The sequence below is a fragment of the Polyergus mexicanus genome, unplaced genomic scaffold (assembly GCF_030449975.1).
Source record: "Polyergus mexicanus isolate NDT 795.1 unplaced genomic scaffold, iyPolMexi1.0 SCAF_18, whole genome shotgun sequence".
Classification (NCBI taxonomy): Eukaryota; Metazoa; Arthropoda; class Insecta; order Hymenoptera; family Formicidae; genus Polyergus; species Polyergus mexicanus.
The window spans coordinates 1,805,984-1,824,697 of NW_027223338.1; the positions used below are offsets into that span (position 1 = coordinate 1,805,984).

At 36.6% G+C, this 18,714-nt stretch overlaps 1 protein-coding gene across 10 annotated transcripts in view; it reads left to right on the forward strand.

Moving 5' to 3' along the window:
• The first annotated feature begins 8,429 nt into the window (after positions 1 to 8,429).
• The window catches only part of Eph (Eph receptor tyrosine kinase), a 110,585-nt gene continuing 100,300 nt past the window's right edge, over positions 8,430 to 18,714 (forward strand). For 7 of the 10 annotated variants that reach the window (XM_070311046.1, XM_070311050.1, XM_070311051.1 and 4 more), the window contains exon 1: positions 8,431 to 9,498. The gene's annotated coding sequence lies outside the window, so the exon portion shown is untranslated. Of the gene's footprint in view, positions 9,499 to 18,714 lie in introns of all 10 variants that reach the window. The other 3 variants (XM_070311045.1, XM_070311047.1, XM_070311054.1) reach the window with 2 other exon arrangements.

Genomic DNA, 18,714 nt, shown 5'->3' on the forward strand with positions numbered 1-18,714 from the left:
TAAAAAATATAAAATGATAATAAAAAATAGATAATAATAGAAAATATAAATATATATATATATATATATCAAAAATATAAAATATAATAGAAAGTATAATCTCTCTCTTTCTCTCTGGAAAATAATTTTCTGACAATAAAATAAAAAAATTGAAAATAAAATCATATAATTTCAATTACATATTCATGATTACATTAGCTGGTAATTATGTATTTCATATTTTGCGCGAAATTTATATCTATACATCTGCGAATTTCGCAAAGTTCAGCAATTTCTTGACGATACCTACTTATTTTTAGCGCAACTCTACTCTATCTAAACGCAGCCCGGTTTGCCTCTGATTTCGTAACGGACGATGAATGGGATTAACACGTAAGGAAACCGACGGATGCCAAAAACGGGGCATAATCGGTCGTTACGGAATCGTTCGCGCAGAAATCCTCTTCCGCGGTCCGCGTTGGATCTCCTCTATCAAGAGAGAGTAATATGCCGATCGATAGATTGTTTCGGATGATTGGTGACCCGGATACGGACGACGGGTTGAACAGTCAGTTCTATCGAATCTGAATGCATTTTAAGGCGTAAACGACAAAAATTAATAATAATAAAAAAAAAACAGGGCTAGAACACTCAACCTTGATGTTTACCTAGATAAATCTGTAATTATATGCGCGTACTTTCTCCTACGTGATCAATCGCTAACATTTAGACGAATCGTCAATCCATGAAATTATCCTGTAAAACGAAGATGTGACTTATATCTGCCTACATCTACATTTTCGACGCGAAAGAGTTCACAGCGCGCGTAACTTCCGTTTATATATCCATTCGCGAGTTTTCCGAAGCTCTAATTGTCTGCCACGAGCGCTTCGCTGGCGAATCGCAAGCGGCCGGCAAGGTTTTAAAACGTGTCATTTTTCGCGATCTTTTCTAATATCGCTAACAAATGGTTAACCGAGTTAGAGCGCCGGTCGAACGGTACCGTGTATAAACCGGAGGAAACCGGACGAGAGAGTGTAGAGGCAGCTCCTTTGTCCCGACGTCGATTCCATTGTTCCGGACCGATGCGTAGAAAAAACTTAAAGGAACAACACGATGACGGTACGGGCGCGCACGAATTTCTTCGACGAGATGACGGCAACTCAGCGATCGTTCCGACAAATTCGTACAATTATTTCTCGATTAGGAAGGAGAGCCGGGAATGATGCGCGAGATTATATCACCGGTGTGCTAATGGAACGAGTATGGACGCATCAGTCGAGTTTTACATACGTTCTCCGTTGTCTCGATTCATTCGCGATAACTGTCTGATTGCAAAAGCATGGTGGACAATTCCGAAATTAATAATATTTTATTTGATTTGATATATCGTAAGATAGAGAAAAAAAACTGTCGAGAGGAGGGGAAAAAAATCTTAATTTATTACGTGTTGTAGGAATACGATCTCCCTTTTAGATAGCACAATATTATGTATACTTTACACAAGTACACGATAAAATTTTAACGGCGGGAAATCGTATATAAATAAATTTTTAATAAATACATTTCACACGCACGCATAATAGGAAATAAATTAAATTAGATAAAAAAAGATTTATTTAAAGAAGACACGAGACGATGACAAGCTGGCATAAATAAGATCATGAAAATGAATCACGATCATAACTTAAACAAGTCTGACTTAATCTTCAACATTATTGTCGTATTAAGAATAAGAAGTCGTAATCTCATACAACACTAAATCAGGAATTTCCTAACTGCAATAAACAATTATAGACTTTCGAGAAAGATAAAGAAAAAGGGAGAAACATCGTTCCGAACGAGGAGCGATGCATCGCTGAGAGCAGAGTTGTAAGGGCGGGAAGAAGAAGAAGAAGAAGAAGAAGGGGGCAATAAAAACTGATCGAAACGTGTCCCGATGGGACCGATCTTGCGGGCCACCAATGTCGAGAGAGCCGTCGAGAAAATAGAAAATTGTGGTGCTCCCTAAATGCGGGCGATGTGATGTCATGCGGAAATAGCCGTCCGTCTACTCTCGCCAATATGCCTCTATACCACACCACGTCGCCGTCGCGGCCGCAACCACACAAGATAGAGGAACGATCTCGATCGATCACGAACGATTACCCTCTTCGTCTCAGCTACGAAAGCAGAAGCCGATAGCTCGCAACACGGAGCCGAGACTGGTATAATCTCGATGGATCCAAAGTTCGAAGTTAAGTCGCAGAGAAACATCCGACGATAATCCCGTCTTTATCAACACTGATAAGCCACCAATAAACTTTCATTCTGATTGAATAAATATCTTTATGCATATTAATTTATTATTATAATATTTTTTCTCCCCGATTTTTATATTCCGATTATATATACAGGGTGTCCCATTTTAAAGGACCCACTCAGGAATATCTCAGAAACACTGCGTTAAATCGAAAAATGTTTCAAACAAAAGTTGTGTGGCTTCAAGGGGCCCCGTAATATGGTGACAATGATTTGACCTTGGAAAATCATTTGAAGGTCATGCGAAGGTCAACTTTAAAATTTTAAATGGAAATCCCCATTTTTCATTTAGTATTCTTGTAGCTGACATCGAGAGCTTTCCCAAACATTATAATAAACTATTTTTTTATTCAGTACTTTTTGAGTTATTTTATATTTTACTCTGACATCTTTTGATATAAAAAATTATATATCTCATGAAATATTCAGTTTTCGATAATCTTACCGTAATACTTTCATGTACAGAATAATGAGACAAATCAATTAGTGCAAAAAAAAAAAAAACAAATAATTGTTAAAAAAAATACATCGTAAATAATTTTTTTAAAAACTATTATTTTTTTACACTAATTGATTTGTATCATTATTCTGTACATAAAAGTATTACGGTAAGATTATCGAAAACTAACTATTTTATGAGATATTTAATTTTTTATATCAAAAGATGTCAGATTAAAATATAAAATAACTCAAAAAATACTGAATAAAAAAATAGTTTATTATAGTGTTTTGGAAAGCTCTCGAGGCAAGCTATAAGAATACTAAATAAAAAATGGGGGTTTCCATTTAAGATTTTAAAGTTGACCTTCGCATGACCTTCAAATGATTTTCCAAGGTCAAATCATTGTCACCATCTTATGGCCCCCTTGAAGCCACACAACTTTTGTTTGAAACATTTTTCGATTTAACGCAGTGTTTCTGAGATATTCGAGTGGGTCCTTTAAAATGGGACACCCTGTCTATATAATTGTGATAAATCAAGAAGATGAGATTAAATCGTTTAATCTCTTTTTCTTGATTTATTGAGGATTAAAACATATTCATCGAATTAGAATTCAATGAGTAATATCTTTAATTAAGCTTTCAAAACATTACAAAACATTTTCAATTACGCGGAATTAATCATTCTTTTAAATGACAAATCCACAAAACAAAGTGTAAAATGTGCAATACATTATTAGAGTTAAATTGGGGAGATGATAAAAATAATTATATAAAACATTTTTATCTTAAATTTCTCTTAAAAATTATGAAAAAAAGGAAGAGACGAAAATTTATCTATGATGTAGATGTAATACATGCAACAATCGTTGACATTTGTGATTCTGTATACGCTGACCTATCATATGTCTCTTCTCGACACTTATATCCATCCCTCGAACTATCACTATCCATCGTTTACGAGCCTCTAATAACCATAACTCGTATCGTTCGCGACGATTACAATTTTCCTGGCCGTATCTGCCGCAATTATGGCAACTAATTTAATGCTTCCGGCGCGCCCCGACGAATATAGGTATCGGGCCGGATCGATGAAGATCGCTAATCTTTCTGTTATCGGAAATTGTAATTCAGTTGCGGCTAGAAAGAGAGAGAGAGAGAGAGAGCGAGCATTGAGAACAGCCTCGATGATCGGGATTTTTTCTATTTTGCGCCAAATCAAGTCAGATTAATATTTTCACATTGAAATTACATATTTTAATCGTGTATACTAATTGATAACAACGTAATTTTAGTTATAGACCAATCTTGGCTCTAGTAAAATGATAGATACTCACAAAACCAAGATCTTCCCAGGATCTTCCAAATATTTAGTAGCGGAAATTAAAGAATATTAATATATATCATAATTCGCGTAATTCACTTTTATCAGATATTTCAATAACATTTATAGAGAATGATTCAGATTTTAAATAATGTTTCTTTACAATTGGCTTTAAAGAGCTATGGATTCTTGAGACTTGGATATCTTGATATATGAACTTCTCGGCTGAATGCCTTTTCAGGATATGAATGATATAGAGGTGCGAAAAGATCTTGAGGGGCTTTCATAACATTCCTATACCCAATGTAGTTAAAAGCACCGCGAAGAGTCTCATGCAGTGTTTTTTCTAGTTCCAGCTGACAAAGAGACTCGGTTACTTGCGAAACGGTATCACGAATGTGCGAAATCATAAGTATTGCAAAATGTTCTTACAGATTGAGTAAAACACGTTGAAAATTCGAGATCTTTTCTTAAATTATATTGCTTAAAATTTAGAACATATATTATAATTTTTAGATAAAATTATTTTTTTTTTTTCTTCCACACAGATACAATTATTTTATCAAAAATATCTACATTTATTTATAAATATGCTAATAAATGACGTATACAGCGCATTCATAAATAAATATAGTTATTTTCAATAAAATAATTGTATCTACAAAAAAATATAAATTTATTTAAATATTTTTAAACGATAGTATAATATATGTAAAATAATAATATTTATTTCTTGACATTTTATTCTCTGTATTGAATGCACGTCATTATTAAGAACAATTTTTCCTTTGTCTTACTGCCATTTAATTAATTGTCTCAATAAATTAATATTTAATTCCTTATGTATATAATCATTTATTTCAATAATTCAATAAATTTAATTTGAAGTCATTACAAAATCAAATCATCATTGTAATAAAACCTTTAGGGTGAGTGAATTTATTTTATCATATTTATATAATATATATCAGAATATATTTAGCCTTTATATTTATAAATTGTAAAAACCAGAGAAAATTAAATTAAAATTCAAAAGATTTATCTTTATCAATTTTAAGACTCTGTGGGTTTAAATATAAAAAAATTAATTTTATTATACTTTAATTTTGTAAATAAAAAACTATGTAGATATAAGTATTTTTGACAAATATCCGCAGGATTGCGAATCTCATGTATCCTACTGAGCAATTCCTCTGATTAGAATGCCAACTTTTAATTATGATAAATTAATTATAATGCTGTGTGCGTCTCTCTCTCTCTCTCTCTCTCTCTCTCAGATTATAATAGTAAGAAAAATTCAAAGATCTTTTTTTTACTCTACATATACGAAACAAGATTATTAAATTTATTTTGTTTATTTCAATATTTCATTATTTATTGATATAAACGATAATTAAATGAAACATATAGAATATATTGGTTTAAAGAAACTATAGAAACATTAATTGACACCGAGATATCCACTACTAACGAGAATTTATAAATGTTATTTATTTTCTGTGTGTAGTCTATATAATTGTGACGCTCAAAAATATAATAAATCAAAAAATACCTCGCTATGATTATTTGTAGATGAGATAAAAAAATGAAGCAATTATATTCACAGATACCTCGCGAATTTAAATTTCTCACATTTGATGATATATTGTTGCAAAGATAATATATATAATGTATAAATTTCTAGTTTGCCTCAATGATGCCAAAAAAACCGTTGTTACCCCGAAACAAAATTATCCTGAAAAACATTCAGAAATTTAAAAGAATTAATATAGAATATTATGTTGTAAAGTTGCGGGAATTATGGCGATTTCAAAACACAGATTATATATATATATATATACTCGTATAATATCGATGTCCTACGATACTATACCTTGCGATGTAACGAATCGACGTAACCAAGGTTGTACAACGATGCGATCCGATGCAGGACCCAAAGTATCGGGAGATTCACTTTTATCCACTTCTTTTAAACTCTTCGCATTCGAAACGAAACGAAACGTTGTCCGGACGCGTCCCTATATCATTTAGTACGTTGCACTACCGACGCGCGCGCGATTTGGCGTCGCCGCAGAATATTCAATATTATAGATGCACTTCTCGATATTTTTCACGTAGCCAACATTTATTCGAAAACGATACGAACCAATTAATTTTGCGATTTCCGCAATGCTTCACATTTGTGGCACTTCTGATATTTTTAATGTAGGAAAAATTTATAATATTAAACGAGGAAATATTTTGCCGATATTATTCAACGTGAGGCGCGATTACGATAACTGCGGCCCCCTATTTGAAAGGTCGTTTCTGAAAGCATTTTTGAAGAGAGAAACACAAGAAAAATAGTAAAAAAATTTTCCGACCAATAGTTTTCGAGACATATGTCACTTGAAAATATTGAACGTGATAATAAAACTTTAGAAAAACGAACCCAACGATGTTGACCTTAACATATGTTGTCAAGATCATGATCCCGAGTAACTTTTCCTTATAACTTAATCGGCGGTCTCTTATAATTTTTGAGATATTTAAAGTTAAAGTTTAATTCGAAGCAAAAATTTGGTTTGGGTTATATAACGTAACTCAAGCCAAATTTTAGTTTTAAATCAGAAATAGGTTTAGGTTAGGTTATATCTTTCGGAAGTGGAGCCTCCCCGTAGGGGGGGGGGGGGAGCGGAACCCACTGTGTCCACGCATATACTTTACAACGCGAAGCGAGGTTCACCCTATAATTGTTGTGTGGGTGGATTGGGTTAGATTCGAAACAAAAATTTGATTTGGATTATTCTCCCATACAGCACCGAAAGATTGCAAAAACGTAGCATAGATCTTACGACCTTTCAAATAGGGGTCCGTAATTATCGTAATCACCCCCAACGTGATGCCTTTTACATCGTTACATTTTTGAACGGATTAACAATTGTACTCGCGCGCTGCGTGTATTGTAAACATGTAAACAAAACAGGACTCATGCTCCTGAAATTTTTCTTCCATGCTCTCTACCCTCATGTTTGTCAACATAGTTTCTCGCTTAATATTATCTAGTCTAGATTATCGAGAGTTGGTCCGAAATCTTCTCGATTTTTACTAGTGTATACGAATACATCATGCGATCTAAAATATTATGAATAGTAATAAGTCAATCTGATGAATATTGCAACGCGTTTGTTAAAATAATTAGCCATAAAAATTATTATACAACATTCGCGTTCTATATTCGATATGTGTGTATAATATATGGTTATGTGACGTTTATATTCGATATACATATACGCGCGTCAATATCACATATTCAACGCATGTACATACACTGACTACTAATGAAGCTAATCGAAATTCACGCGATAATGTTATCAAGATCGTTCATCGATAATCTGATAATTCTAGTGATAACACTGTTGCGTTTTATCCTTTCCCGTAATTTTCCGACTCGAAAGAGTGAAGTGAAGCTTGCGCATTGTTCGCCGCTCGATTTAAAAGTAGAGCGCGATCATAGTTTGATTTTATGGATTGAAAAAAATTGAAAATCGCGCTCTCAAACGATACGTCACATAAATATAGTTTAATCTTTAATCGAGTCGAAACAATTGAAAAAAATTAATCTCAATTTCCATCGATTTTTAATAGAAATACTTTTTGACGTTACTAATTGAACGTACCCATTTTTCCAAATAAAAATACTAAAGTGAAATGCAACAATGATGGATATTACATTAACATTTTAATAACCTACTACATAAGCATAATAATTTCTTAACGTATAATAAAATGTTACAATAAAATAAAATCTCTATAAAACTATGAAATCATTCTACACGGGGAAGTGGCATTTCCAAATTAATCTATCATCGAGGAGGGCAGCCTTGCGTCTCGATCACGTGATCTCAACGCGGCGGTATTCACGGCAGTGGAAACTCGTGCGGATTTCGAACGACAGTTGGCGAGTGCCGTGCCAAGGGCGAAAGTCGGCGACGCGCGCGAGATATATTCGCGCGGGCTAGGACATTCCGGAGTACGAGAGGACGACCGACCGGCCGATGTCACGCCGCCGAGGTATTAGTGCGCATGTGCGCGGATTACACTTGACGGGCTCAAAAAATCAATGACCTCTCCCCCTCGGCGGCGATCTCGCCAAATACAGTCGTAGTCGTCTATGTATAACGAATAACGCTTATCGATCTCTGCGATTCGCACGCGAGGATCGCTTCATTATCGAGAGAAAACGTCCGTGTCGCGCGCGCGCGCACGCGCGCGATGACACGCGTCTCGCTGGCATCGACGACGACGACACGTGGGACAGGAGAGGGGAGAAGAGAGCGCGAGAACGGCGGAGCGGAGAGAGAAGAGAAGATGGCCGGCGCGACGAGGGTGCAGCTCGGGTGGCGGCGCTAGTGTAACACGGCCGAATAGCGGTATACGCGGTGGAAACCAGCCGGGCAACCTCCACCATTCGACACCGTCGCACGGCGCTTCAGTTCGTGTTCTCTCGCTGTACACGACGGTGCGGTCGCGCCGGCGTCGTTCCTGATTCCTGGAATACAAACTGAACAGAAGGGAGAAAACGTAAAAGCGTGTAAGAGAGAGAGAGAGAGAGATAAACGGAAAGGAGAGAACGAAGAGACTCGTGTATCGCGGTTGAGAGAAAAATAACCGCGGAATCCGAATCGATAAATAAACATCGGAACAGTAGCGCGACGGGTGCCTGTACGTCGAGAGATCGTCGTTTGTTTTTCTCTATTCATGCTCGGAGTTGAAACGCGAGTCGCTCCAAAGGTGTCGTCAATCGCACCCGGCAACTTCGCAGCGAAGAAGTCTACAATGTGAGAGTGGTGATAATTCAGTGCGCGGCTATAATCTGTTCGCGACGCTTCCCATCTACGATAAATTCTTCTCGCCGATTATACGGTGCAACGATTCGCGACTCGCGTCGGTACGAGTTGAGTGGTGAACCGTTGAGGAGAGAGAAAAGGGGAGGGAAAAAGAAGAGACAGCGCACGCGAGAGAGGAGCGCGTACACTCTCTCTCTCTCTCTCTCTCTCTCCCCCCCTCCCTCTTCGTCGCGTCGCGCGCGCGGTGCACCGCCGCCGTCCGTCCACCTTTCGCGTTGCCGCGAATGCACGGGATAAAATGGCGCTTGCTTTCGTCCGTGCACCTCTATCGACCGTGACGAACTGTTGGACGGGATCGCGTCGGCATCGCTCGCCGCGGCCCTTCTGAGGGAATCAACGACATCCCGTGTGTCACTTGTCGTCGTCGTTCCTCCCCCGCATCCGAGGATCCCATCATCGGACGTTGTCGTGATCGTCGTGCCCCTTTCTTTATCTCCACCGTCGGGGTACCGTGCGCGAAATACCGATTGTGTATATGTGTGTGCGAGTGCCAGAGAACATCGGGAGCTATCAAAAACGGCAATTTCGGAGCGAAGTGCTTGTCGATGACGGAGTGAATTCTAGGTGAGTCCAAGTTGCATTCCTACGATAATCCGTTAAGGATTGCTGCTCATATCTCGTGCGACATTTTTCATACGTGAATTTTGCCAAATTTTACGTTCTTTACGCGTGAACGTGTTGAAAGCGATGATATCGTGAGACAGTCTTGTGATAAAAATCTGATAGTCGTAAACTAAAGGTCAATATATATATATATATATATATATATACAGGGTGGCTCCAAATGTTCCAGCCAGACTTTGAGATCGTAAAGGAAATTTAATTCTGAACAAAAAATGCTTCCTTAAGAAGAGTTATCGCTCAAAAACCTCTGATGCAAAGGAAGAGGAGAAGGTGAAAAGAAAATGAAATAAAAAGGAAATGAAACTTAATAAATTTCTTTAAAAAAAAAAAAAAAACGATAAAAATATAATAAATAAAAATCTTTTTCTTTTATGAAAATAAAATAAATTTCTTTATAAAACTAAAATAGCACGTAATAGTAGAAAATGAATAAAGACGTGAAAAAAATTAACTGTTCGCTTTACGATTTCCTCCTGATTCAACTTTAATCGATCTAACAATAAGTAACAAAAGCACTTTTTCGTACGTTTAAAACTGATTATATCAAAATCTATGGAACGTACAACAATTATTTTGATCTCATTTGAAAGATAATTTAATTTTCTACAACTTTTGCTTCGATACTTTTTATTAAAAGACGCACATTTTCCGTGATATTTGGAAAAATGTGTAAAACAATTACGATTTCAGAGGTTTTTCAGCGATAACTTCTTAAGGAAGCATTTTTCGACCCATGTTTATAGGAAATTTTTCGTTCAGAATTAAATTTCTTATAAGATCTCAAAGTCTGGCTGGGGAATGTTCGGGGCTACCCTGTATATTAATCGCGATAAAGAGCGTTAATCTATGGCTTTTTACATCTCGCAGTAATGTCTAGCTATTGTAAGGCGGCAATTCCGAGACGGTATATTTTATACGCGATCCGTTATATTACGAGACAATTACGAGAATGTAGATGCGAGGAATCGCGAGGAATCGCGAGAGAACAACTTCACGACGACTCGCGTAACGGCGAAGTATTAACGATCGTTATCACGGTGAAAGGTATTAATTCGCGTCTCTCGTTCGTTCGACACTTCTAGTTGATTCTCGCATTTTCTCGCGCATTTCGTTGCACTACGTTCTACGTTCTGCAAAATTAAAGTCGTAAAATTTAAAAAGTAAAACACAAATTCAACGAAGCTTCTCTTTCACCTAAGCGAATGCATTTAATTAACTTTTTGCATCTTTTTTTCAATTTATTTCTCCTTTTGAAATATCTTAATCTTCTTCTATGTATATCGAGATCCAATCTATATAAACTTTTCTCGATTAATGCGTCATTTTTTCAATCGTCAAATAGCACGTGTGTGATTTTTTTGGAATTATAATCTTAGCAAAATTTTTTTACTCATCTTCCTAATTTTCCCGAATTTATTTCAGTCTAAAAATATAAGGGAGGATGCATTGTATATTTTATTCTTCTTAATTTAAACTATAAAATAATATTTTTTAAATTAAAATATATTAGTATTAGAAAATTTGTCTATTTTCATAAATAAATTTAAAATTTATTACCTTATTCAGACATAATACTATATTATGTTATATTTTTATTAAATATGAATAAATGATTATATTCTACAAACTATAAAGAGATATTGGAATTCTTTACCTCTTTTTCGCTATTTGAGCAGGAATAATTGTATCTTCAATAAGTATAATTATTCGATTAGAATTAGGCTCTTTAAATTCATTAATTAGTAATGATCAAATTTATAATTCTGTAATAACTACAATAAGAGAATGTAAAACATAATTAAACGACGAGGGAGAAAACTTAGAAGCTTACTGTTAATTTTCTGTAAAATACTACGGAGAGACGGGCAAAGAAGAGCGATTAACGTCATTTATACATTTATGCGAAGAAATTTTGGGGCAACGAGGGTCACGCAACGGCACGCGATATATGCGTGTACATAGGTAATACGCGTATACGCACAGGCTTACGCGCGCGCGCGCGCTTTCGCACGCGCCGAAACGTGCCGAAGAACGCGCCTTCGGCATAGAACGTGCGGTGCACAAATACGCGCTATGTCGTACCACACGGAAAATGACAGGCCGACGTGTTTGAGCTCGACTCTACGCGCAAATATTTTACGCGGGCAAACACTCGCCGCGACGGATCGTATCGTTTCCTCTCTTTCTCTCTCTCTCTTTTTTTTCCTCTCCCTCGCGCGTCGTTCGGCGAGAGAATTTTCTTCCTCGTTTCCCTTACGTAATCCGTCAAACGTCAAAACGCAATTCCGTGTAGAACCATTTTACGAAATGGTCGTTTGGGGTTACCGTAAAATTTTTTTCATATAGAGTATTAAATTTCCTTTTTGCATTACAAATTTCAAATAATCGCGGGTTAATGGGAGCCAGAACGCGGATAGTAGTGCGCGTTAGTTTCATAGAAAAATAACTTTTTCTATGAAACTGAATATTTGCGCAGGGCACGAAATTTACTTGGTGCTATACCAAGATTTTTAAAAATAATCTCAATTCGAGATTTATAATAACCCCTCTTTACCCCCCTGGATAAACGAAGGCGAGAAAAGATATCGGGGTAAAGTCGCTGAATCGGGAATCGAACCCGAGTCTTTCGCTTGCCGGACGACTGCTCTTACCTCTGAGCTATTCAGACCCCACACCACCGATACTTCTCATTCGCTCTATCTATTACTAATAACGCCATCTTTCAACCGGCGTAAACTAACAAATTTAAGAAATTAGGCTCTCGTGTGACATTACAAATTTCAAATAATCGCGGGCTAATGGGAGCCAGAACGCGGAGATTCCTTTTTGCACTTTCCTCGAAATTAGAAACGAGATCAAACGTTATTAACAATTTTGTCTTACGATTGTCATTACACATTTTTTTTATTTTTACCAGTTGGCGATGTATTTCGTGATATTTTGCGCGCTGTGTATAATAATAGGGAACTCGCGTTTGAATTTTACTTAAATAAATATATTGAATGATTAACTTTATACATTTTAAATGAAATAAATTCCTTTAATTCATACAGATTTAATTGTATGTTATATTATTATCTATCGATATGTATCGTTAATCTTCGATATTTAAAGAATTATATAAATAATAATATGCAATAAATTTAACTTGAATAACAAAAAAAAAAAAATGATTTATGCATCGACTACAAGTTATTGACCCGATTAAATTCCAACAAATCCGCGTAACTGACGCAGAAAACGATCGTAAATGTTGGAGGGATCGGACGGAGAGAAATGGATTTTCGTGACACGATCACAAATATGCTGAACGAACCGATTGTTATCGCGTGGTTGACAGTGGACGTTTAGGTAGGAGTGTGGTAATCTTTCGGCAGGCTATTAGATGAAACAGGCCACACAACCCTCCGCTTTTCTACCTGTTGTTGATCTGGGTTGCAGGTAAGACCGATCCTATACACAAGGTTTACCTCGGGCATGCGGAGCGTGTTGTAACCTTTTCAAAATTTTGACTGTGAATCGTGATAATAACGCTCTCTTCCACCAAAAGATCTATCTCTCGACGGTTGGTTGGATGGTTTGACGCGAAATATATTTTATCGTTAGTTCGAAACTTACGCACATCCTCGAAATATATATTCTTTAAAATATATCATGGCTTTAAGGATTGAAATATAGCCAACTATATGTGTGCGTGTGTACGGAAAAAAAATAGCTGCCGTAGCTAAAAAATGCGTTTGGTAACTAGATTTCGATAATCGTAATATATGGACAGCGAACATCTTAGCTGCGATACCTATATTTATTATGTGCAACAGCAAACCGTTTTGCTGCAGTTTAGAAATTTATTTTGCAAACCATGATTAGCTATAGTTGCGAAACCTTTTTTCCCGCGTCTGTATGAATTCTGATAACATGTATGAATTTTAAAAAAAGAATGATAAAATCTGCCATTTTCTCTATTTCATCTACGCTGAAATTGCGGCTTGGAAAAGCATAAATGAATAAATATTTTTAAATATGAAAAATTGTGTGATTTTTCTATTTTCATGGAGTTTTATCATGGGTATACTGGTATTTTTTATTTTTAAATACGATACACGTTTGATAAAACTATTCTTTTGCGAATAAAAAAAATGTTTTCTTCTTGTGAAAACAATCTCTACATTTGCGAAATCTTTGTTTAACAAAAAAAAAGAAAAAAAACGTGTGTAAGAGTAGAGAAAGAATAAATTGTTTAATATGCTCGTTGCAAAATGTTTCTCGTTTTACGAATTAATCGGAGAATTGAAGGGCTAAACGGAGGAAGTATGCACGGTGCGCGAAATAACGACAACCTATTTTATTAACCATTAACCTCTCCATTAACTATTATATTCGCAACATGTAGCGGCTCGCGTGCAATATCGCGCTCTCGCGCGTTGATAAAACGCGACAGTTTCAAAACAGTTTCCGCTTCGATCGCAAGCGCGTTGAACGACGGTGGCCTCGTTTTGCGATATAATAGTGTAATCGATTTGGTAACGATTGAACTGCCCCTCGCGATCCACGAATACATTCTAATTACAAGAAAACAAGATTAGTAAAATAAGATTTAAATGTTTACGCGAGCGTTAAGTATAATATCGCGTATGTACAATATTTTTAATTTCTTTTATGCTCTCTAATATTATGGTCTTATTTATATAAAAAACATTTTATACAAAAATATGTCACATAATTTTTATGTATTTAAAAGAAATATCTTTAGCTTTTTTTATGTAAAAAAGTTACAATATATACTGGGTGGCCCATTTTAATACGTCCAGTCGAATATCTCAAAAACCAAGCCCGGAAGAGAAAAATGTTTCGGACAAAAGTTGTGTGGCTTCAAGGGGGCCATAAGATGGTGACGATGATTTGACCTTGGAGAATCATTTGAAGGTCAACTTTAAAATCTTAAATGGAAACCCCCATTTTTTATTTAGTATTCTTGTAGCTGACATCGAGAGCTTTCCAAAGCACTATAATAAAGTATTTTTTTATTAAGTACTTTTTGAGTTATTTTATATTTTAATCTGACATATTTTGATATAAAAAATTAAATATCTCGTAAAATATTTAGTTTTCGATAATCTTACCGTAATACTTCTATGTACAGAATAATGAGACAAATCAATTAGTATAAAAAAAAAAATTGTTTTTAAGAAAATTATTTACAATGTATTTTTTTAAACAATTATTTGTTTTTTTTGGCATTAATTAATTTGTCTTATTATTCTGTACATAGAAGTATTAAGGTAAAATTATCGAAAACTGAATATTTTACGAAATATTTTATTTTTTATATCAAAATATGTCAGATTAAAATATAAAATGACTCAAAAAGTACTTAATGAAAAAATACTTTATTATAGTGTTTTGGAAAGCTCTCGATGTCAGCTACAAGAATACTAAATAAAAAATGGGGGTTTCCGTTTAAGATTTTAAAGTTGACCTTCACATGACCTTCAAATGATTTTCCAAGGTCAAACCAATGGTACCATCTTATGGCCCCCTCGAAACCAAACAACTTTTGTCCGAAACATTTTTCTCTTCCGGGCTTCGTTTTTGAGATATTTGCCTGAGGAGATTAAAATGGGACACCCTGTGTATAAGTATATTTTCTTATATAATGAAGATAAATTTTATATTGCTTATAGTGAAAAGCTATATAATCAGACGAATCGGAATAAAATTCGGAATTTAGTAAACTAAAATGTATCTATGTGATAGCGCAATTATACAAAAGATATATCCGGGCGATCTTAAATCCCAAGATGCATCAGAGGGGTATAATCGCGCGTGCACGTAGAATATAATCGTGTCCCTCGTTTTTCCTCATATTTACGCCGACGTGACTCCGAGGGCTTACGCAATTTCATAAACGAATCGACCCGCTTCCGTCATTAGGGCGTAATTCCATTTTCGGCGTCCCCCCTTCTCCCTCGTTTGTCTCTCGCGAGTTAGCCTCAATTTACTGTATAACGTATAAAGGCCGCTAATTGTCCCGTATCCTCTTTCTTTTCCGTCCCAGATGCGTCTACGGACGCAACTATCGTCTTTCACATGGCGGACATGATGAGAGGAAGAGAGAGAGAGAGAAAGAGAGAGTCCGCCAGCAACGTGAGAACGAGAATCCCCGATGTTTGTCTCCGCGATGTTATCGTCAAGATCTTGTCCGATAATCGTCGATGGACCGTTAGACGAAAACGATCGCGGACTCTGAGATATCGCGTTGTCCCCCTCCCCCTCCTCTTTCTCTCTCTCGCCACCTATATCTTCTATACCCTCTCTTCTTTTCTCACTCTTCATCTTCGCTTCGCGTACATACGTACGTTCCCAGGGGCGAATCTGCGTGAAAATTAATGAAACCTAAGCTTCGGTTGTCAAGAGAGCCCCATAGGCATCTTTATAACACTCGGGGCGAAACGTTATCCGAAATATTATTCCCTTCATTTTACTTTGATAAAATGAGCGAGCGCTACGATATGATCTAAAATTAGGGTAGAAAAGTGACATTGAACTTTTTTATTGTCGTATCAATTTTAATCGTGTACGAGAGTCGTAGAGATATAATTTAATTTTCCTACATATAGAAAGCTCCAGACAAATTAGAGATTGAAAGCATTTCACAATTTCACAGAATAATTTTCTTTATAAATATAATCATCAATGTGAGAGAGAGAGAGAGAGAGAGAGAGAGAGAGAGAGAGAGAGAGAGGGCATGCGCGCGTCTGTGTATTTGCTTACGTACCAGAAATTATTAATCCCCAGACGCTTCGAACAGCTCTCATACTTCACTGCGCGCTCCTGAGAGGCAATCTCATCGGCGTGGCGAGGATCGGAGCAATTAATTATGATTACTGGTATTATTAGTAGACGCGCACTGGTGTATCTATCGGCGGCCGACGCGTATGCGTGCGCGAGGTGCGTTTGCTGCGACGTTCCGCTCGTTGAATGTGCACGTACGTACATATGGTACAATCGCTCTCGCACACGCTGGTGTAATTGCATCGTGAAAGTGTTACAAAGCCGATCCTCGTCGACTCCGTGGAAACGCGTCGCGTCGTCCCTCGATCGACCGCGGATTTGTAGACTTGTAGTGAAAGTAGTGCAACCAGCCACCTGGCTCGTCTTTTGAAAACCTGCAGCTCGTATATACCTTCGCCATTTATGCGCAATAATCTAGTCCCGCGAGATAGATGCAAGCTAGGATTGAACTTCTCAAACACTCCGACAAAAGAAGATCGTTCTCGCTCTCTTGACAGAAGCTCCATCAATGCGCGCGAATGGAACAGCATCCACAGGCTTTGAGGGATCGCCGCGTTTTTAGCAATCCCTTTGTATAATCGATTTTGCAAACTTAAAAAAATGAAAGCAACGCTTTTATTTATTTTATATACAGATACATATACTAGACGCTCTTTGCATCGGTTGCTTTTGTCCTCTTTTTTACTTTCATCTCTTTTCCGTTTAAACCTCTAAAAGGGCGAGATATATTCATAATATAGTGGTTTTCGAAAATCTCGGAACAATCCAAGGATTATGCAGGACATTAAGAAAGTTCTACAAATGCGTCGTCATGGACAGGTCGGCCGATTATAATCTTGCCTTACATTTCCGACCACGCCGACAGGTCCTCCTGCAACCATGCGTAATCTCGGTCGCTCATCTGGGATCTAGGGTTACCCGGTTGGCGACCGTCGCCTGCGTCAGACGAGTGCATTATGCAACTACGTTCATCTAGGGGGGATATTGCTATATCATTCGCGAGACTCAATTTCGACCGGACGCGGAAAGTATCTACGAGATGAGATAGAATCTCGTTGCGTTGTTTTCAACGAGCGTGCCTGTGAAAATTCAATTTTTCGAATCGGCTTGCTAGTTGTTTATATTTATGAAGATTTCGATATACAGGATGGCCCCGAACGTTCCAGAAAGACTTTGAGATGTTATAGAAAATTTAACATGGGTCGAAAAATGCTTCCTTAAGAAGTTATCGCTGAAAAACCTCTGATGCAAAGGAAGAGGAAAAAAGGACGTAAAAACGCAGCAAATGAGCTGTTCAGAACTATTTGATCTTGAAATCGAGTGTGAAGTTAGCACCCCATTTTTTAAATGCTATTATAATGACGTAAATCGCCGGAACTTTTTAAATTATTATTAAAGAACTCTAAAACTCTTCAAAAGGAAGCCGAAACTCTAACATTGGAACTAGAAAATTTTTATGTCGGGGTGCTAACTTCACACGTCCATCCTCTAGAGTAAAATTCGCATTTCTAATATGAGAAGAATTCGCGACTATAATATGACTTTTAATTAGAGACGTTACTTTTTTGCATCGAGATACTGATACCATTTAAAATAATACTTGTATTTTCTTTTAATTGCGATTTCTCTTCATCAAAGACGCGATACAGACTCGGTGCCATATACTATTTAAAAAAATTCTATTTAAAAAAAAAAGACGATTATTTGAGCATAGTTACAATTTAATATGCGCAAGCACTATCTGCGCGTACTCGTACATTTGTTAAAGTCATTGGATACCACTTGAACGATTAATTACATCCTCGATATATCGCTAATCTTCATCGTTTAAAATTATACGTCACGGTCGCTCACGATGATCGTTAGATCTTTTACATGATTGATATCGGGGATTTCTTCATGGCCATTCAAACGAGACGAATAGAAACATCACCTTATCTGCTTACGAGAGAGTCGACAAGGCGTCCAATGAGATGGCCGCGTCTTTTCGCTTCTTAGTCTACAAATTACACGCGATACGAGATTCTCCTTGTATAGCTACCGGAATTTTTAATGGATCCGCTATGGCTATTTGCATATTTCCATGACATCTGCCATCGACTGATTTACTACCTCCTATCGAGCGACTCGTTCGCTTACACAAGCGACGGTGGAATTGATAATTATCCCACTGGAATTAATAAATTCCGTTAAAGAGAGAGAAAAGGGGAGATCAGCGGGAGATTCTCTTTCCTATCTAAAACAAAAATATTTTATCGAGATTATGCGAAAGATCAACGCGATTTATCTCTCTCGATACTCTCGACCACGTTCAAGCGAATGATTTTTCTTAATATTCGCTTTCGATATCAAATTTCTCTTACA